The sequence below is a fragment of the Dermacentor andersoni genome, chromosome 2 (assembly GCF_023375885.2).
Source record: "Dermacentor andersoni chromosome 2, qqDerAnde1_hic_scaffold, whole genome shotgun sequence".
NCBI lineage: Eukaryota > Metazoa > Arthropoda > Arachnida > Ixodida > Ixodidae > Dermacentor > Dermacentor andersoni.
In genome coordinates, this window is record NC_092815.1 from 79,141,914 (window position 1) to 79,161,525 (window position 19,612).

Consider the following 19,612-nt stretch of genomic DNA (forward strand, 5'->3'; position numbering starts at 1 on the left):
CTTCAGCCACTTGAACTATCTCATCCATATTAGTAACAATATTGCCGGCTTTGTCTCTTAACGCACACATCTGATTCTTGCCTATTCCTAGTTTCTTCTTCACTGCTTTTAGGCTTCCTCCGTTCCTGAGAGCCTGTTCAATTCTATCCATATTATAGTTCCTTATGTCCGCTGTCTTACGCTTGTTGATTAACTTACAAAGTTCTGCCAGTTCTATTCTAGCTGTAGGGTTAGAGGCTTTCATACATTGGCGTTTCTTGATCAGATCTTTCGTCTCCTGCGATAGCTTACAGGTTTCCTGTTTAACGGCGTTACCACCGACTTCTATTGCGCACTCCTTAATGATGCCCATAAGATTGTCGTTCATTGCTTCAACACTATGGTCATCTTCCTGGGTTAAAGCCGAATACCTGTTCTGTAGCTTGATCCGGAATTCCTCTAGTTTCCCTCTTACCGCTAACTCATTGATTGGCTTCTTATGTACCAGTTTCTTCCGTTCCCTCCTCAAGTCAAGGCTAATTCGAGTTCTTACCATCCTATGGTCACTGCAGCGCACCTTGCCGAGCACGTCTACATCTTGTATGATGCCAGGGTTCGCGCAGAGTATGAAGTCGATTTCATTTCTAGTCTCACCATTCGGGCTCCTCCACGTCCACTTTCGCCCTACCCGCTTGCGGAAAAAGGTATTCATTATCCGCATATTAGTCTGTTCTGCAAACTCTACTAATAACTCTCCTCTGCTATTCCTAGAGCCTATGCCATATTCCCCCACTGACTTGTCTCCGGCCTGCTTCTTGCCTACCCTGGCATTGAAATCGCCCATCAGTATACTGTATTTTGTTTTGACTTTACCCATCGCCGATTCCACGTCTTCATAGAAGCTTTCGACTTCCTGGTCATCATGACTAGATGTAGGGGCGTAGACCTGTACAACCTTCATTTTGCACCTCTTATTAAGTTTCACAACAAGACATGCCACCCTCTCGTTAATGCTATAGAATTCGTGTATGTTACCAGCTATGTTCTTATTAATCAGGAATCCGACTCCTAGTTCTCGTCTCTCTGGTAAGCCCCGGTAGCACAGGACGTGCCCGCTTTTTAGCACTGTATATGCTTCTTTTGGCCTCCTAACTTCACCGAGGCCTATTATATCCCATTTACTGCACTCTAATTCCTCCAATAGCACTGCTAGACTCGCCTCACTAGATAACGTTCTAGCGTTAAACGTTGCCAGGTTCATATTCCAATGGCGGCCTGTCCGGTAGGGTATACTCTTGCATAAACTTAATAAGCATTTCTACTTGCCTACACCACAGATCATTGTTGCTACGATTGTAAAAGCAGGGTGCCTGTTTACAACACCCGTAGTGAACAGCCTGCATCTTTAACGAACAGTAAACAAAATAAATAAAAGAATAATTTTTAGTAATTTTCAAAAAAAATTTGCACTCTTTGCTTTATACTGTGGTGTTATTTATAAGGTTGGCACGTTTACACATGGTTTGACTGCAGGATGTCGTTTTGTCTGAAAGACATTTGCGCGCGTAACACCTTATCGGCAACGTTCTGCTCTACAGAATGTCATGAGCTTTCGTATGCATCGGTCACCATCTCACAAACCGGCTGTTCCTTTGTTAGCTGGAATGTACCATTAATGTAAAGCACATTTGGTGTTCTAACATGAAGAATTGTGCCCTCTGATCCCCTAAGTCTCCTGACTTGATGTCTAGTTTTATAATAGTACGATCGACATCATGAGATTCAGTGTGGTGCATAATTATTGTGTGTATGATGGGGTGGGAGGAGTTACAATAACTTAAGCAACTGTTCCGGATGACTTGAATCAGTATTGTGGAATGCTGTTTGTTTCTTTCACTCACTGTTACCAAACTTCACTTTGGTTGCGGCAACAAGTATAATGTAGTCTGGTAGGGCTCCTGTCAACATATATAATGTGTAAGCATCTGTGTTGAAAAAAAAAAGACCAGAAAATGGTTTGCCAGGAGCTAAGGTCCATTTAGACCATCAAATTTTGAGCTTACACCTGAGGATATTACTGTTGAATTAATGCCCACCCAGGAGAACTGCCTATAACATTTTCTTCCTTTATAACGACAGTGAAGCTTTGGACCACATTTGAACTTACACTTGTTTAAAAGTATGACCCATTGCCTTGTTCAAGTAAGACAAAGGTTCCACAGGAAGACAGAATCTTGAAGCCACCAACAGCGGCATGAATATAAACAGTGCTGAACGTTTCGCAACCTTGCACCTAGTTATCATATGGCCCATCCCATTTTTTTGCACAGGCTGTTCTTTACTGTTTTGTTGTCATACCCAGTTTAATTTTGATGGCCTTATTTTTTAATATTTGGTGAATATATTTTTGTTCATCGGGTTTCAATAAAATGTGTATTGATAATGTGCGTTCATTTACCATTTCCAGTGATCTTAACTAGATGCGTCTTGATACAAAATTTATTTTTCTAATTCTTCGTCGCATTTTATTTGCGGAAAAGCGTTCTGTCACACATTACCAGCAGATTTGCCGTAAAACCAGAAAAAGCAATATTACAGTGTACTATATATCCCTACGTCCTTCTCTGTCTCTGTGCTCTTTTCTATGCAAGCAAACGAAAAGAAGAAAAAATAAAAACAAAGCCGAACTTCCACTCTCTACGCTCTCACGTCATTCCTCGGTGGTTTCCGGCCACTCCACGCAGAAATGTGGTCCGCGCTCTACGTCAGAGCATGGCGTTTCGAAAGAGCACCACAGTTTTCCAGCAGAAAAAAAAAAAAAAATCTGTCGGCGCCCCGGTAGTCAGGGGGATATTGCTACGCGCACACGCGCGCGCGCGAGTTATTCCTGTCATTGCGAGCGTCGCAAACCAACCAACGCGCGGAGGAGATTGGTACGCCGAGTTCCAAGCCTTCCTCCATTGTGATGGTCGACGGACGCAGGCAGAATTTCCTTTTAGGCACTCACGCCGACGGTGCTTCTGCGTGGCGCGTCCCCAGAGGTGCAGTTTGAAATTTTAAAATTTTTTGTCTTTGCCCTACCCTGTGGCACGTTCTTTTTGTAACAGAATCGCAATGGTGCCCAAAAACGAGGCTCTGAACTTATAACGCGCCGTCTTTTGCACTTTCGTAGCCGTGTTTTCGGCGATTCCCTTGCGCGGTTGTGGGCCTCTTAGGAATCGCTTCTGCTGCAGACCGCACGCAAAAAAAAAAAAAAAGAAAGAGAGAAAACGCAATGGACGCGCGCCTTCGTTTGGAGAAATCTCACTTATGTTGCTTAATATGCGCAGCGTAATTTGCATGGCGCTATATCGGTTACCGATCAAGGATAGCCTAAATGCGGTCAAAATGTATCCGCGAGCGTACTAGAAATGCGCATGTCGAACGTCCAGTTAAGATGTTCAGACGAACGATTAACGCGGCCATTAACGCGAAAGAGCGTATGAGAAAACACAGAAATAAACAGACGTGGGTGGGCACTTACTTTAATGTGAAGTTTATTCGTGAGAAACGTCCTATACCCAGGACTGAACTTGAACCGAGCTCTCTGTTTAGACTCTTGCTCAAACGGATAACAAAGTGTCTAGAGCATTTAGGTAGTGGCGGTGACAGACATTATAGATTTCAAGTCAACTCTCCAGATCATCTTCATTGTTAATTAGTAATTTATTTATTAATTTATTTATTAATTTACTTGTGTTCAGTCTACGTTTCAGCTATTGCGCATGCTTAATGCGCGAGTGATTGCAGTTCTCAGTGTTGACGCAGGACTGAGACAGCAGCACTGCTTCCTTGCTTTCACGTAGTTCGATTTGGCGGCGTCGCGAAATCGCCATAGCTATAACCATAACTATAACTGTTATGTTATAGCGCAACTATAACAGCTGGTTCAGCTAGCCAAATGCGAATCACTATTCACCCTTTGTTATGCAACGACAACACCTCCGGCCAGAACCATCTGTGATATTACAAGTATTGTAGGCGGAATATAAGAATGGCACTTTTAAAGGGAACCTACGTAACACACATACACGAAAAAGTATTTATCTTCCGCGGATACGTAAAAAAGAAAAAAAGGCAAGGAGGCTTGTCGTTGTTTTTATATCTTTAGGGGATAGAAATAATTATTGTTATTTTAGACCTGGCTGAAGTGACTGCGAACGCGCGAGGCCTTTACAAGCAGGGAAATCTATGCTGAAGATGTTCGTTCACAGGCCTAGAACGCAGACCGCAGACCGGCGGTGAAGAGAAGGAAGTAGACGGTAAGGGCTGTAGAATAAAAAAAGAATAAGTTGGGGCACTTGGCTTAAGGCTCGGTTCCATCACCCAAAATAATATATATATATATATATATATATATATATATATATATATATATATATATATATATATATATATACACACACATATATATATATATATATACACATGTATATATATATGAGGTGCCGAAACCCGAGTGCCGGAATTCTTCAGAAATGCCCTTTACCAAACGGACTTCGAGTTTTACGTCATTATCAGGAACCTACAGGGAAACGAAGCTGGACAAACGAATGTTGATGTGGTGTTATACAATTTTTTATCACACCGCCGTTCTCCACGACAGTTTTGTTATTCTTTTTTTTTTTCGACTCGCGCAGGACAAGTTTAGGGAGCGCAGTGAAGAGTAAACTCCGTCAAGTGCTGCACGCTTTCAGTGATTCATTGTCCGGTGGGCGGTCTCGAAGTATACAGCGGTCCGGAGGGAAACATGCGGATTGATTTTTCTTTTCTTTTGGGCCATTTTCAAACTGCATTGGTGCGCTCGTGCTGTAGGAGCTGGCATCAAGTAACTGAGGCACCCTTATGTCGCATATTCAGAAGCGACAGCAAGCAGAGTGAGTAATGTGCAACTTGTGCGACCACGCGTCCATCTCGCAGACTGTATGTGTCAGCGCTCACTTGGCGCACTCAGCAGGCGCATGCTCGGGACTGAAGCGCGTGCTCGTATAAAAGGGAACGTCAAGCTACAAGCCATTGCGCTGGACATACGAATGTTTTACGATCGAGCGTCGGAAGCTGGTCGAATCAAGAGGTTGTTGGCAACAAAAAAGGAAAGAAAGAAAAGCAGGAGGATATAGGAGAACATAGCAAAAGAAATTTACTGCATGGTGGTGGTGGTGGTGAACAACTTTTATTTGGTTCTGCAGGGTTTAACGCGATCGGGCCTAGATCTCCCCCTGGGGACGGTGAGGTTTTCCGTCAGCGCCGTCTTGCGGACCTGCTAGACGGCCGAAAGCTGGTCGTCAAGGCTGGAGCTGCGCAGAGCGGCGGTCCACCTTCACGGAACAGTCTCGGGTGTAGTGACTGTCGTATCGCCTATAATTTCCCATAACGTGTGATTTATCGTGGCTGGGGCCGATTTGCAGATCTCGCATATATTTGTGGTGTATACGTCTGAGAAGATGCTGTTTAACTGGACTGGGATTGGGTAAGAATTCGTCTGTAGCTGGCGCCAAGTGACTGCCTGTGCCCTGCGAAGCGTGGCATGTGGTGGTGGAAGCGTTCTTCTGGAGTTAGAGCACACTGTGCTGATATCATTGTATCTAGTCGCACGGTCTGGCTCAGACCGTCCTCCCCCGCTGTTGCCCAAATTCGCGCGGTCGGTCATGTCGGGCGCGAGATTGTGCGCTACCTCGTTGAAATTGGGGGATGTTTCTCCTTCTCAGGTAATGTGTGCGGGAAACCATACGAGAGTGATGTGGTCTTTGGGCCTGTCTAAATACTTGATAATGTTGTACGCTATAGGAGATATCCTGCCTTTGGCGAAATTACGGATGGCTGAGGACTATTTGAGCGTTCTCGTCGGCTAGGGCTAGGGCAATTGCCACTTCTGCCACCTCCGAGTATTCGGAGTTAATGGTGCAGGCGTTTTTGATTTGAGAGTTAGTGTCCATGACTACCGCGGGAAAGGCCTGTCGATTTTGGTATGCAACGGCGACGACGAACCACCCTTTGTCCATCATCATCATCATCATCATCATCATCATCATCATCATCATCATCATCATCATCATCATCATCGTCGTCATCCTGGTTACGCCCACTGCAGGGCAAAGGCCTCTCCCATACTTCTCCAACTACCCCGGTCATGTACTGATTGTGGCCATGTCGTCCCTGCAAACTTCTTAATCTCATTTGTCCCTCTTGCCATAAAAGCGCATCTGGTCCGTTGCTCTGGCTTTCCGTCGACCTTGGTTGTATGATGGGTGGACACTTCGTTGCATAATCTGGATCCGGATAATGTCCCGCACTTGACGCGGGAGCTGAACTTTCGGGCCGTGCTCGGTGTGGTAAGTGATCCCTTGTCTGGCGAGGATACTTCGCCCAGCTTCGGTGATAGTGAGGCGCTCCCGGTGAGAGATTCTCTGGGCTTCCGCAGTTTCGTCCAGGGTATTGTGCCCCCCCCCCCCCCCCCAGCTGCAAAAGTAGTGCCGTACTCGCGGAGTTCGGTAGGCCTAGTGCTGCCTTGTAGACTTTTCATGTAAGGACGTTGATCTTATTTTGTTCGACTCTTGTCTTGTTATGGAAACTTGCACATATGCAATGTGGTTGATCACAAAAGAGTTTATGAGGCAGATGATGCTTTCCTCCCTCATGCCGCTTCTTTTGTTCGTGATTACCTGATTCGGCGCAAGGCGTTGGACACCTTGGATGTTAATTTCTCGGCGGTTTCCCCGTTGACGCCATTCGTCTCTATAATCATTCCGAGCACTTTAATCCTGTTGACTTTAGGAATGATTCCTCCGTCTTGCGTACGTAGTTCGATTTCTTCGTATCTTCTCGAGCAGTTATATCTCTTCGGTGGACGGCCTTTCAGGGTAGGACAATATAGGAGCAGTTAAGATTTAGTTGTGAGCCACAGAGACCCATGTCTTTGAGGTAGTCCTCGACTTTGATTATTGCTTCTTGTAGTCTTGTTTCTATCTGGCCGTCGCTACCTTTCGTTGTGCATATGATGATATCGTCCGCATAGATGAATTCTGGATGTCGTCAACTCCTTCGAGTTTCTGTGGAAGGCTTAGCATGACGACATTGAAGAGCATTGGGGAGATTAGAGGTCCTTGGGGAATCCCCTCACTGCCCAGCATCCGCTCTTCTGTTTCGACGTCGCCCACCAATAAGGCAGCCTTGCCCGTTGGTCAGGAAGTCCCTTATATAATTGTAGGACCTCTCGCCTAGGTTCAGGCTTTGTATCTGGGCGAAAATAGCTGCGTGCTTGACATTGTCAAAGCCTTTTACAGGTCCAGGCCGAGGATGGCTTTGGTGTTTCTAATTCTGTCGTCTAAGACTTGGCTCTTGATCTGGAGTATGGCGTCTTGCGTGACCAGCTAACGAAAACAGAGAGGGATGCGATCAATTCGTGCTTAAGGAAAGCCTACAAGATCGCCCTACAAATTCCGCAATGCGCCCCAACCGAAAATATCATGTCTCTAGGGATTCATAATACATTCGAGGAACGGGCAGAAGCTCAACTGATAAGTCAAAGAAACAGACTCGCACAAACGACCACAGGTAGGAAACTCCTTGTCAGACTCGGGTATCACGAAAACTAAACCCATCCCCACAATAATCCGAAACCGCATCAAAGTGGCGCCAATACCCAGAAATATGGACCCAACTGTATACATGCAAGCAGAAGAGAATCCAGAGGTGCATACTTCGAAAAAACGCACGGCGACAAACCAAACTCCCGCTTCGTGGACGCGGCAAGATATCTAGGGAGGCAGAAAAGAATGGTAGCTGCTGTCACTGACTACACGGGCAGAGAAAATATTAGCCCTTCCACTCACAACACCACTATCGTGGAAGCAGAAGAAATCGCAATAGCCGTTGCTATCATAGCGACGGAACCAAACCAACAACAAATAAGCATCCTATCAGACTCTCAAGCGGAATTCAGAAGCTACCTCAGGGGACGAGTATGCACCGCAGCCTATAGGATTATACAAGATATAAAACCCCGAGCCAGATTTCACCTTTTATGGGTACCCAGTCATGAGGGAATCAGGGGAAACGAAGAGGCTGGCAGAGTAGCTCGTGCGCATGCTACACACCGCGGGTGCTCACAAGACGCCTCTGACGACCCGATCCCGATTCACCAGAACTACTCTGCAATTTTAAACTATCACAGAGGAAATAGAACGAAGCTACCACCCCCAGATAAGAATCTCAGTAAGGAAGAACAGGTTATATGGAGAAAGCTGCAAACCTATACATATAACAACCTGCACCTTCTCCATAAAATTCATCCCAAAAGATATACGGACACATGCCCATGGTGCGGAGCCAGGCCAACCTTAGACCACATCTCATGGGCATGCACGGCATATGCATAAAAGACAAACACAGAAATTATGGAGCACACACAATGGGAGGCGGCGCTGTCCAGTTCACAGGAAGAGGTCTAAAGGGCCATCATCCGACAAGCAAGACGGTGCGCGGAAGCCAGTGGGGCCCTTGTCTAGGGGCTCCACCCATTGAGCGTTTTTTCCTTCAATAAAGTTGTTCTTGCTTTGACAGATGACACCAGATCATGCTGTGTGGATAGGCTCCGGTGTCTTCAAGGTGATTATTAATGCGTTTGAGGAACGCATGTCAAATCACCTTGCCGACAAATTATGTTAAGTGATATCGGTCGTAGGGTTGTTGAGGCTTGTTTGTTTGTCTGCCTAAGGGATTACCTTGGATGTCTTCCATTGTGCGGGGATGCTGCCCCGGTCCAGCATTCGTTAATGTAGCTTATCAGCTTGGTGATCGAGCCCTCGTCGAGGTTACCGAGTATTTTGTTGGTTGCCTTGTCGAGACGGGGCGCTGACTTACCGTTGAGGTCATGTAAGGCTTTCCTGATTTCCGCATTACTGAACTCCTCGTGTAGCTGAGGATTATCCCTCCTCTAGTAATCGCTGCGGTGGGTCGTCGGGCGTTGAGCGAGGTACTTCTTGAGCGTCTCTGCCACTACGCGCCTGCCGGTTGTTGCCGATTCACTATGGAGGAGTTTCTGGAGGTTATCCTTATGGTGAGATGTGCTTTTAGTGTCATCGAGGGGGTATCTGAGGAGCTTCGGCGTCAGGCCTGGAAGGCTATTATTTTTTTTTCGGAATTGATACGCATTAACCTCACGTCATCATTTTGCACGTCGGACCTGCTTGACAGCAGTGAGGCGACGTTGGCAATATGAAGTGTACAGAGTGAGCAAAAAAGGGAGCTTTTGCCTAATTGTGATGGTCTGTTTCTTGCCAAGAAACAACATAGCTTTTCTTGTTATTCATGAATGAGGCGCAGATTTTTTGGCAGTAAAAATTGTACACGACGCGAGAAAAACACTAGAACGCCGTTGTTTCTGGCTGTCCCGCAGCATACTTCAGATTCTGCCGATGTGCGCCGAAACTTCTTACTGCTATACGAACATAGTTTTTTTTTTCACTGCCCTGTGCGGAGATATGCGAAGTTGAGGCGCTTGTGGATACGAGAATGCTTCTCTAAGACCAATAAAATGTTTCAAATTTGTTCCTATAGTAGCACACTTTCGTAACTCTATGGCAACGACCGCAATAAAGCTACACAATAGCGCCACTTGAATGTTTTCGCGCAATGGCTCGTGTTGTCAACTGTTAAAAGCAGGAAAAAAGGCGTCTCGGCCAATATGAAAAGAGAAACCACGGTCCTACCGCGACACATTCAACGTTTTATTAGGTTTATAGCGTAATCCTCCTAAGACCACTTGTACAAAACATTGCACAATGCACCCGCCGTGGTTGCTCAGTGGCTATGATGTTAGGCTGCTGAGCACGAGGTCGCGGGATCAAATCCCGGCCACGGCGGCCGCCGATGGGGGCGAAATGCGAAAACACCCGTGTACTTAGATTTAGGTGCACGTTAAAGAACCCCAGGTGGTCGAAATTTCCGGAGTCCTCCACAACGGCGTGCCTCATAATCAGAAAGTCGATTTGGCACGTAAAAAGCCATAATTTAATTTTTTTAATTGCACAATGCCTTCAACTTTTTTTTTCGAAATTCACTCGGAAGTGATTACGCAATATATTCCTTCTGGGTATGAACTACGGTGCGTTTGTAACTGTAAAGAATTGGTTTATTCAACTTCTTGTCAACCGCTTTCGAGAAATTTGTCACTAAATTGATCTATACCTGCGTGTCGTTTTAGACGGCCAAGAACAACCTTGAAGTGGGTTTCAAGGTCACTGAGATTGCGTGAAATTACCGGACGCGGCAGCAATTGCATGGTAATGTACTACACGTAATTCCGTCTTCATCTCTGCGTTTAGGGCAACGAAAAGCAACTTTTACCATAGAAAACATGAGGAGATGATGGAGATCACATGCCTTTTTGTAAGTCGCAACGCACATATTTTTGGCACGGATCTTTCAATTTCGGATAATTCTGGTTTCCATATTTAAGGACATGTGAAGCACATGGATGCGCTACGTAAGCAATTACTGAGCACAGACCAATAATCTTTCTTCTCAAATTTAGCAGGAAACAAATATACATTTCACCAACATTTTTAAATACAATTTAAAATCAGCCCTTCAACTGTTTTGCAGATTGACAAAACTCGGTAAGCTTAAAGAAAATTGAAGTATGAAGTTTGAAACTTCATCAAATGGCACAAAAAGAAAGATATAGTGGCGCAATCAATACTTTTGGGTAAAAGTAATCTCTAAAGGTAGCTGCAGTCGACACCGATTACAAAGATTATTGTACAGCTTACATGAAATTATCACATTTTTCATCTGAGTTATGCAAGTGTTCTGTTTAAAAAGTGGTATGCTTCAGAGCAAAGTGTGATGCCCTGTATAAATTTTACCGAAAACCTGATCGCGATGTAGTTCAAGATACTGTTATATTTTCTTTATTATAAGGTTACGAAGTTTTAGACGTCATACTTATTACGTCAATTTTGAAGTTTAAAGAAAATTGATACACTCATATTACGTCCATAAAAATGTGTTTAAAGATTCGATATAATTTAAGTTTCTCTTATATATAGACCCAACTTAATCAAATAGGGTTTCGCAGCCAATACCGAGCAACGCAGTTTCTTCGACAGCAATACTGAGAATAGCCATATGGTTTTCACGTTGAGCAAGAGCAAAAAGAGCAATTAAAGAACGCATAAGATATCTATCAACAGGTCATCCAGCATTCTAGCTAAACTCATTGCCGTTTTCGCGTCGGTTTCAGAACTAATTGCTAATTTGAATTTCTAGACAACAGTATAGAACACAAAAAGGCAACTATGTGTAGACAACGTTTTACCAATTCCCAATTCAAAATTCTGGTTGGCTACCATACTCTGAGGGAGAGGAATTCTTCCGTCGTTGTTGTTTAATAAATAGTGTTCCCATAGGAAAATAAGCCACTGGAGAGCCGGCTATTCCACTCATTTAAATAAATTTCAAGAACTAAAGAATGTAATTAAAGATGAAACAATTGAAAGAAAGAAAAGGAAATGCAGTAAGGAAATTTGGTGCAGGTATAGATCATCCCTTAACTAAGATGTTGTCACCAAGCCCTACTTCCTCTAATGCTTCGAATAGGGTTTCATGAGTGACATTAGTACAAACCCATTTAACACTTAAAATAGAACAGCACATCGTTACTTACAGGGCATCTGTTGCTAGACGTGTGTCCCGAAGTGGCCATGACCATCACGTTGTCTATACAGAATGGGTCACGGCTGAATTATGGCGTAGCACCAAGATAACGTCCGTGATGCTCAAGTACCACTCCAAACATACTTGAACCATGCATCCTGTCCGAAACATTCCCAACATAGCTGGCAGTTCAGGTGCAATGTAGCTTCGCCCCATTGCCCCGGACTATCGGTCACTATTTCTCGCCACTTCGTTTTAAGTGGGATGCCACTAGAAATCATCATCACCATGGCTTCAAATAAGAGAACGCTGATGCTGTGCCATCTTACTATGTAGGCATTCCTACGGAATGCTGGACAAAAACTCAGGTGGTCAAGCCACTAAATTAAAAAAAAAACCTAAGAACACACGTAACAGTTCCCAAATTCTATATCGACTGCCAAGATAACAATGACAGAATTGAACATATCTCGAACTTGTTTTTATAGTGGAGTCGTCGATTTGCGTTTGTGCTCATATTTGTGAAAAAAAAAAACATACTCAATAAATTTTGAACAAATATAGTTAGCCTGTCCCAAAAGGGAGCGTAATGCGCAACCTCCGCATCGCGCGTTGGGCTTCTATTGACTCTCTGACCACTTCCGGTGACTGTCACCACTAGGTTCGTTTGGGTCATTCCGCGCATTCCCGTTGTCTTGTCACATCGATAACGCATCCTTCATTCCTTGCAGTGGAGGAAAGGTATTCGATAGTTGCGCACCTGCGTGCAAGCACAGCGGCACCCCCGTTCATCGGTCGCTGGCATTATGTACAAAGCAAACGCAAAACCGGGCAAACAAACACCGGAACTTGCCAGAAAAGCCAATAAATCAATGGGGCTATCGTATGCACCAACCCTGTCCGCCGCTTTTGGCCGGTCCTACCACACTCGTATGCTTTATCATGCTTCCTCCCCCGCCCTCTCCGTTTCCTTATTTTCTGTCCCCTTTACAATTATTCTCTCCCGAGTACGGCTTCATGGTTTAGCAACTGCCCCACCGATTGGCAATCTCGCAAAGCTCTGTTCGTGAGAACTGTTTCTTATTCCCTGTCCATTTCCTCTAGCGATTTGTTCAGCATAAGGACTGACCGGCGCAAGCTCCTCAGTACGGTATTGTCCAGTGCTCACGTGTCCATCATTTTGATATGAGCTCAAAGAGTGACAAAAAAGGAACCAGCCCTAATGCTTATGCTTCCACTATTTTGATGCGATAGCACATCATTTCCCGACGCTACTGACGATTTTCGCCTAACTGAAATCATATTTGAAGCGGCGTATCATAAAAACGAGGAGTGACAAGTTACGAGGAGTTACCGCACCGCATTGTTTAACGTCTCAAATTGATTAAGATACCACAGAAAACATACAGAAAAATCCAGAGGTCGAATTCTCCAAAGCTTTTCGTTCGTGACTGTTTAGGAGAATAAGCGTAAAGGAAGGCGAACACCAATGCTGGTGGGGACGAAGACGACCGCTGTTTCGAACCCTGTTGTTATCACGAAGGCCCCGTACACACACAGACACACACACAAACACACACGCACACACACACACACACACACACACACACACACACACACACGCACGCACGCACACGCACACGCACACGCACGCACGCACACACTCACACGCACACACACACGCACACACGCACGCACGCACACACACACACACACACGCACACACGCACACACGCACGCACACACACACACACACGCATGCATATATAATCGATCTCTATCAATGGAAATCGCTTAAATGGAATTGTCAATTAAACGGAACTACAGACTCTCAATTAGTCGGTTTTGTATTTCACCAATGTAAAATAAATGTTTCCTAATCAGACCCTAAATATTTGCAGCTCTCTATGAACAGAATTACAGGGTGTCGCAAGGTTTATGTATAATATTTTGGTTGGGAACAAAAAAACAATATCGGGAAATTGTTTGTTGGGCATTTGCACGATATATTAAGAATGCAACGGTAAACATCTTATTCAACGTCTCCGCTCTTGCCCTCGATTACGGCGTTTCCATCTCCTTTGTACGCTTTCATCGCGGCCCGCTAGGTATCCCCGGGAGAATTCTTCCCCATGCTCGCTCTAGCGAGGCTTTCGGGGCCGCCATGCTTGTTTTGCCTGAATGGCGCGGGCATCGTTTTCAAAAATAGCCCACACACAGAAGCCGGTTAGATTTAGTTCAGGTTAGTGTGCCGACCATACTTTAGCTGGAATGAAGTCGGCCGGGAGAGCACGGCACGACTGCTGTGGTGTTGACTCGCGCTTCCATTGTTTTTCAGGGGCACCGACCTGCTGCAACATCCAACACTACTCACTCAAGTTGAACAGCAATGAGGGTAGCGTATGAGGCTCTAGAATAGCTCTAAAGTACGTGTGAGTGTTGACCTTTGCGCCTTTTGTCGCGAAAACAAGATGAATTCGGCCAGTGGTGGTTACCGCGGCTCAAACCAAGAAGGAGTTTCGGGAAACTATCAAAGTTGCTGCAGCAGCAAGCTCTGACGTCGGAACATTCACACGAAAGTAGTGAGTGTTGTGACGGGCCTGTACCGTGATTTTGAAGCAAACTTTTACCATCGCGAAGAAAACGAGACGAAGGACGAGGAGCACGAAGAGGCACAAACGAGCGCTGTATGTGTCTCCTCTTGTTCCTCGTCCTTAGTCTCGTTTTCTTCGCGCTGGTGAAAGTTTGCTTCAACTTCATGAACCAACTAAGTCGCCCAGCCGTGCCGTGAACATTTTCTCATCTGTGAAGACAGTTGCCAAGTGCTCATTATTCGTGGCCGGCACCAAGAGAAGCTGGAATTTTCTCCATCTTCCCTTTCTCTGAGCCTCCGTCAGTCCATGTTTTCTCTATAACTTGTAGGGGAACACCTTGAAGACTCTTTGCACGGCTCTTTTCCCTGTCATCAACGCAATCAGCTCCAAGACCAGTCTTCTGATGCTTCTCTGCGGCTGGCATTGTTTTCTCTTCCTCACAAGATTATTAAGATGAGAAGTGGCCACAGAGACTGGATGACCATTGCGGGTTATGTCCTCAAGAGTGACATGTTTGAGAGACCAGTAAACAATCTTGATGGGAATTTTTAGAATTCTGGCGATCTCGAAAGCAGAGTGTCTGGCATCCCTGAATGACGAGATTGCGGGTCAGTGTAATCCAGGGCATGCCATTTCCCAAAAGAATAACAAACCAGCACATTATTATTATTTGATTTTAAAACGTATATGCAAATGGCAGAAAATGGAAGCGAGGAGCAGGCTGGCAACTGCCACCGCAATGGGCACAACACCTGCGTACTATTCAGAAAGGAGGAGACAGAAACATAGAAATTGATTATAGGAAAAAGGGGAGAAAAGAAAGAGAAAGATTACAAGTCGAAAAAAATGAAGCAAGTCACACAGAGCACAGGTCGCACACAGCAGGGCCGGTCACTGCAGGTCACGCTACTGAAGAATGCTAAAGTGGAATAGTGTCTGAGGCTATTGTCATTTGAAAAATAGGCAACAAACGTGCGCCTAAGTTAGTTTGTTTTAGGAAAGTAAGAAGAGCGCGATGCGCCTGACCACATGAGAGACGATCGAAATACACAAGCAAGGCTGAAGGAATGTTTGACAAAACGATGTGGAGAAATGTCAAAAACAAAATTTATACAGGCACAATTATCGATCAAAATGAGTGACATTAATTATGGCGCACTCTGCGCAGAATGAACTTCTAAGTGATTTTGTTTTTTCTTAGCAAAAATACGGAATCTTTACATTGTTTTTCACTTTCCTTTTTTTTTCAACACCTACCTTCTCTGAAGAAATTCATTCTTGCTGGAGGCATTGCCTGTGCCGAGGCGTCCAGCGTGTTCCTCCTCTACGCGTTGCACAGCGACACCGTCGCGGCCAACCTTTTTGGTGGCTGTTACGAGTTTTGTAATTTGTAATAAAGCAGCTTCAAACCGCTCCAATTTCACCCTCAGTGTTTGCGCCAACTAAGGTGGCGATGAAGCGAGGAAAGTTCCCACATTTTACTGCCGTGAAGAAACGCATTGTTACTCTACAATACTGCTGCTTCTTAGGCGAGTTGGTATTGCATACAGTGCATGCTTGGATGCGCTGTTAATACGAGGGCATACTAAGGCACACAGATAAACAGATGGGGGAGATTTTATCCGGCTACTGGAGTGCGGCTGACCTCCGTTCAGTTGAATGCAGATTTGGCGCATGCAATAACCGTACTTCCGTCTATCAGTCGTGACGCCAGGACAATGATCGGAGTACAGATTGATCACATGCAAGTATATTTGCGTGCAGCAGCCCGTTCACAATCTATTTTTTTCCCATTGTCCTTACTGCCACCTGGGGAGTAATTCAGTTACTTAATTTCTGTCGAATCCTTTTATAGGACTTCCGTTTATTTGGCTTTGTAGGCGCTTCCTGCTGAGTCTTAATTATCGGTCGGCGACTGTAGTGTAGAACAAAGCTTTGGGCAGTAAGTATCTTGTCGTTTTCCGTGTATCTTTAAATCTATATGCTACATTTAGTCCTTTTTCTCACAAATTATATTAGGAGGTTGTATGACATACAATGCGGCCACCCTGTACATATTTCTCGGTCAACAGTACTCCTCTCGCACCGAAAATATTACGATAATATAACACTAACTCATGCGCTTGTATTCGCCCCTCCCTTATTTTGTGTGCAACTTTTCTTTTTAGCGTTAATTTACTCTCAACAACTACCCAAGAACAACTAGCGCATCTGTTCATTCCCTTTATTTTTGTTCGCCAGTGTGCTTTTTCACTGGCTCGCCACTTACGCTAACTAAATGTCCAGCGTCATGATTGTCCGACATTTGCTCTTACGGAGAGTTTTGACGCAAGCGATGCGTTTCGAAAATAAGCCTGGTTCATGTGCACTGTTACGGCAGCCATTTCAATGGAACCCGCAAATATACGAAACGCTTTGCAAAGGGAGAATGCACTGTCGGTAGGTTAAAGTGCAGAATTTTTCTGGAGTGGTATTTAGAGTCCATTAGATGAACTTTTATTTTCTCTGGCAGGGAGGGGGGGTACACATGGCAGATATTTTGAAATAATTTTTGCATAGCTTTTTCGTTCGGGTAGTGGGGTTGGGGGGAGAATACAATGCACGCAGAAGAATACAGCAGAACCAGCTTATGTTATACGTAATGGAAATGACGTGCTAGGTCAAAGAGACTAATCGTGTTTGTGAACAGGGAGAATAACTAAAGATCGTCTCGGTGAAAACTCACGAGTTCCACTTCGCAGGCACATGAAGCGTTAACGGCGCGGCAACTTCGGCACTCACTTTAGCGTGTACGAATCTGCGAAGCATCAAACAAATGGAAAGTACCAATTGACCGTTATGCCATCAAGAGCGAAAAAAAAAAAGAAACAAATGGAACGCGTATCGAGCGATTCGAAACAACATCGGTAAATGAGAATTAGCGCTCCGCCCTAATTCACTGCGCGCAGCGCGGCGAAAGTGCCAAACTTCGGAACTTCTCACGGAGGTCGGAGACGTCGCTGTTTACCAACTAGATCGCAATATAATTTTTGGTGGCTGCAGAAAAAAAAAAAAAAAAAGAAAAAATACGAGAAGTACACTGCTCCTCGCATGACGTCACGTACACTCACCAGATTATAAGCTGCGAGCGACGAAGGGATAAGCCGAAAGTGCGAAATCCGGGGGTGCCGAAAGCCGCGTCCCAGCGCTGCCGGAGCAGCATGTGCGCTTGGCCCGCGGCGGTGTCCCCGACGAAGCAGCGCCCTCGGCCGCTCCGCCAGGGGCCGCCACCTGCTTGTAACCCCGGTCCCGCCCTCCTGGCTTCTCCCTCCCTCGCTGCATCGCGCTGGCCCACTACCCACAAGTGCCTTCCAAAGCGATAACCAACAGCTGGAAAAGAAATAAAAGCGCGCCAAAAAGCTCTTGTCGGTAGGCAAAAGTAGTGTAGTGAAACACCTTTCTCTCACTCTGCTCCAAAAAAGTTTATACTCTTTCGGGCTTATCTTGTCGCGAAACAATAATAGTCATCTGCCTTTCTTGGCCGTCTTTCCTTTAAAACTATCCGTACGCTACACGGTTGTCATTTTTGCTATGTGAGGCTGACACGCGCATACCGCTCGTGACCAAATAGTACCGGGCGCGAAGCTTCAGGAAAAAGAAAATCATGCAAGATAGATGACGATTACTGTTTAGGGGCAAGATGATCTGCAACGCCGGCGAACGTTTTGTTAGACTGTGGTATTAGTTTATTGCAAAGTTTCGAAACCCCCACGCTCTTTTCGAAGGCCGTTTTCCGCGAGTTGTCTGACATGTAATCTTCTTTTATAGGCTGCCTCTCTTCTTTTTTTCTTTCTTGTTAGTAACTGAAAAAGAAAAGAAATCAGACCCATTCCACTTTGTGACGGTGGATGACCAGCGGAGATGCATATATGGTGATAAATATGTTGATAATACATATGTTGATCGAATATAGAAGGCACGTACCACAATGAATTTCGTTTTTTATTTTTCAAGATTTTCTTGTTTTATTAAATTGCATATTCAATGCTTTTTTTTTAACCTTCTTTTGTTTGCTTTTTTTGGATTTATTATTTGATCACCAAGGTGACTATTGCTTTATGACCGGTCTTTGGCGACAATGGAGAGGTTCTTGGCGAACGTCAGGTCTATACACGACCCATGACACATCGTGGGCACACTGATGTTTGTGTACCATAGAATGCCGAACCTTGCCAAGAGAAACGCCACAAGCCACATTCTGTTTGGCCGAAACACGCCTACGTTGAAGTCACCCACAATTACGATAGGGGTGGAGTCGGTAGGGGTTATCCAACCAAAGGTGCGTACGCTTGGTGCTTGCGGCATGATCTCCGTCCGTATTACGTGCCACCCGTCATCGCCGCGTACATTCCCGCTTCCGTTCACGACGGTGTTCTTCGTAAGCCCACTGTTCTTCGGCAGTACTCACCGCACGCGGCCTACCCACTGTACGGGCGGAAGGGAACTGAGATAAGGTTACGTGGTTTGCCTGTGCAGGCTGTGACGTCTACCCGCAATCCATACTAAACAGTGTCTATTCCGGTTCTACTTTTTTAAAGCGAAGCTTTCTTTGCCGTTTCTTTCGACTTTCGCACTGCTGCTGCTGCTGCGGCTGCTGTGGCTGCTGTTGCTGCTGCTGTCCTTCACGCCGCGTCGGGAGGTGGTTCAGTGCATGGAAGGAGCGTGGCAGAGAAGAAAATGTACGCGAAGAACTCGTTTGTACTGCGTCGCGTCGAATGTGCACAATGCCCTCTAGAACTCCCGGGTCGTCACCACATTAGCCTCTTGACAGCTGTAATTATCCGTGACTCGCCGCAAGCGGTTACCTTCCTACCAACCTTTTTACCTTTATGCAAGTCCAAAGGGAAGCTAGATGGAATAGAAGAGAGGAGGGGAGAGAGGAGGTACAGAATGGGTAGAACCGACGCAGTCGCGAAACGAGTGAACGACAGCCTTGCCACTCTACGCTCGCAGTTCCCATATCGAATTATTTCGGCAGGGGATTTTAATTTGCCTAATATGAACTGGTCCTCCATGTCGTACAGTAAGCGTAGTGATACCACGGCTGATGCGCTCTTCGATATCGCCTTTCACTTTGATCTTTCGCAGGTAGTTGAAAAGCATACGAGGGTGCAGGGTGTGTCTAAATCGATTCTAGATCTTTTTTTTTTTTGTTAGTGGAGACATTGTTCCTAAAGCCCACTGTAAAGTAGTTCTTGGCATTTCTGATCACCGTGCTGTATTACTTCATGTATCTTCTGTCTCTACAAATGAAATCAAAAACACGTCATCGTTTCCTAACTTTTCTAAAGCAGATGACGTTT

General features: G+C 45.2%; 1 protein-coding gene across 1 annotated transcript in view; it reads right to left on the reverse strand.

Moving 5' to 3' along the window:
• LOC126541794 (gonadotropin-releasing hormone receptor-like) overlaps positions 1–19,121 on the reverse strand; it is a 35,622-nt gene extending 16,501 nt beyond the window's left edge. The window contains exon 1 of the mRNA XM_050188725.3: positions 17,381–19,121. The gene's annotated coding sequence lies outside the window, so the exon portion shown is untranslated. The remainder of the gene's footprint in view (positions 1–17,380) is intronic.
• Positions 19,122–19,612: the final 491 nt, after the last annotated feature.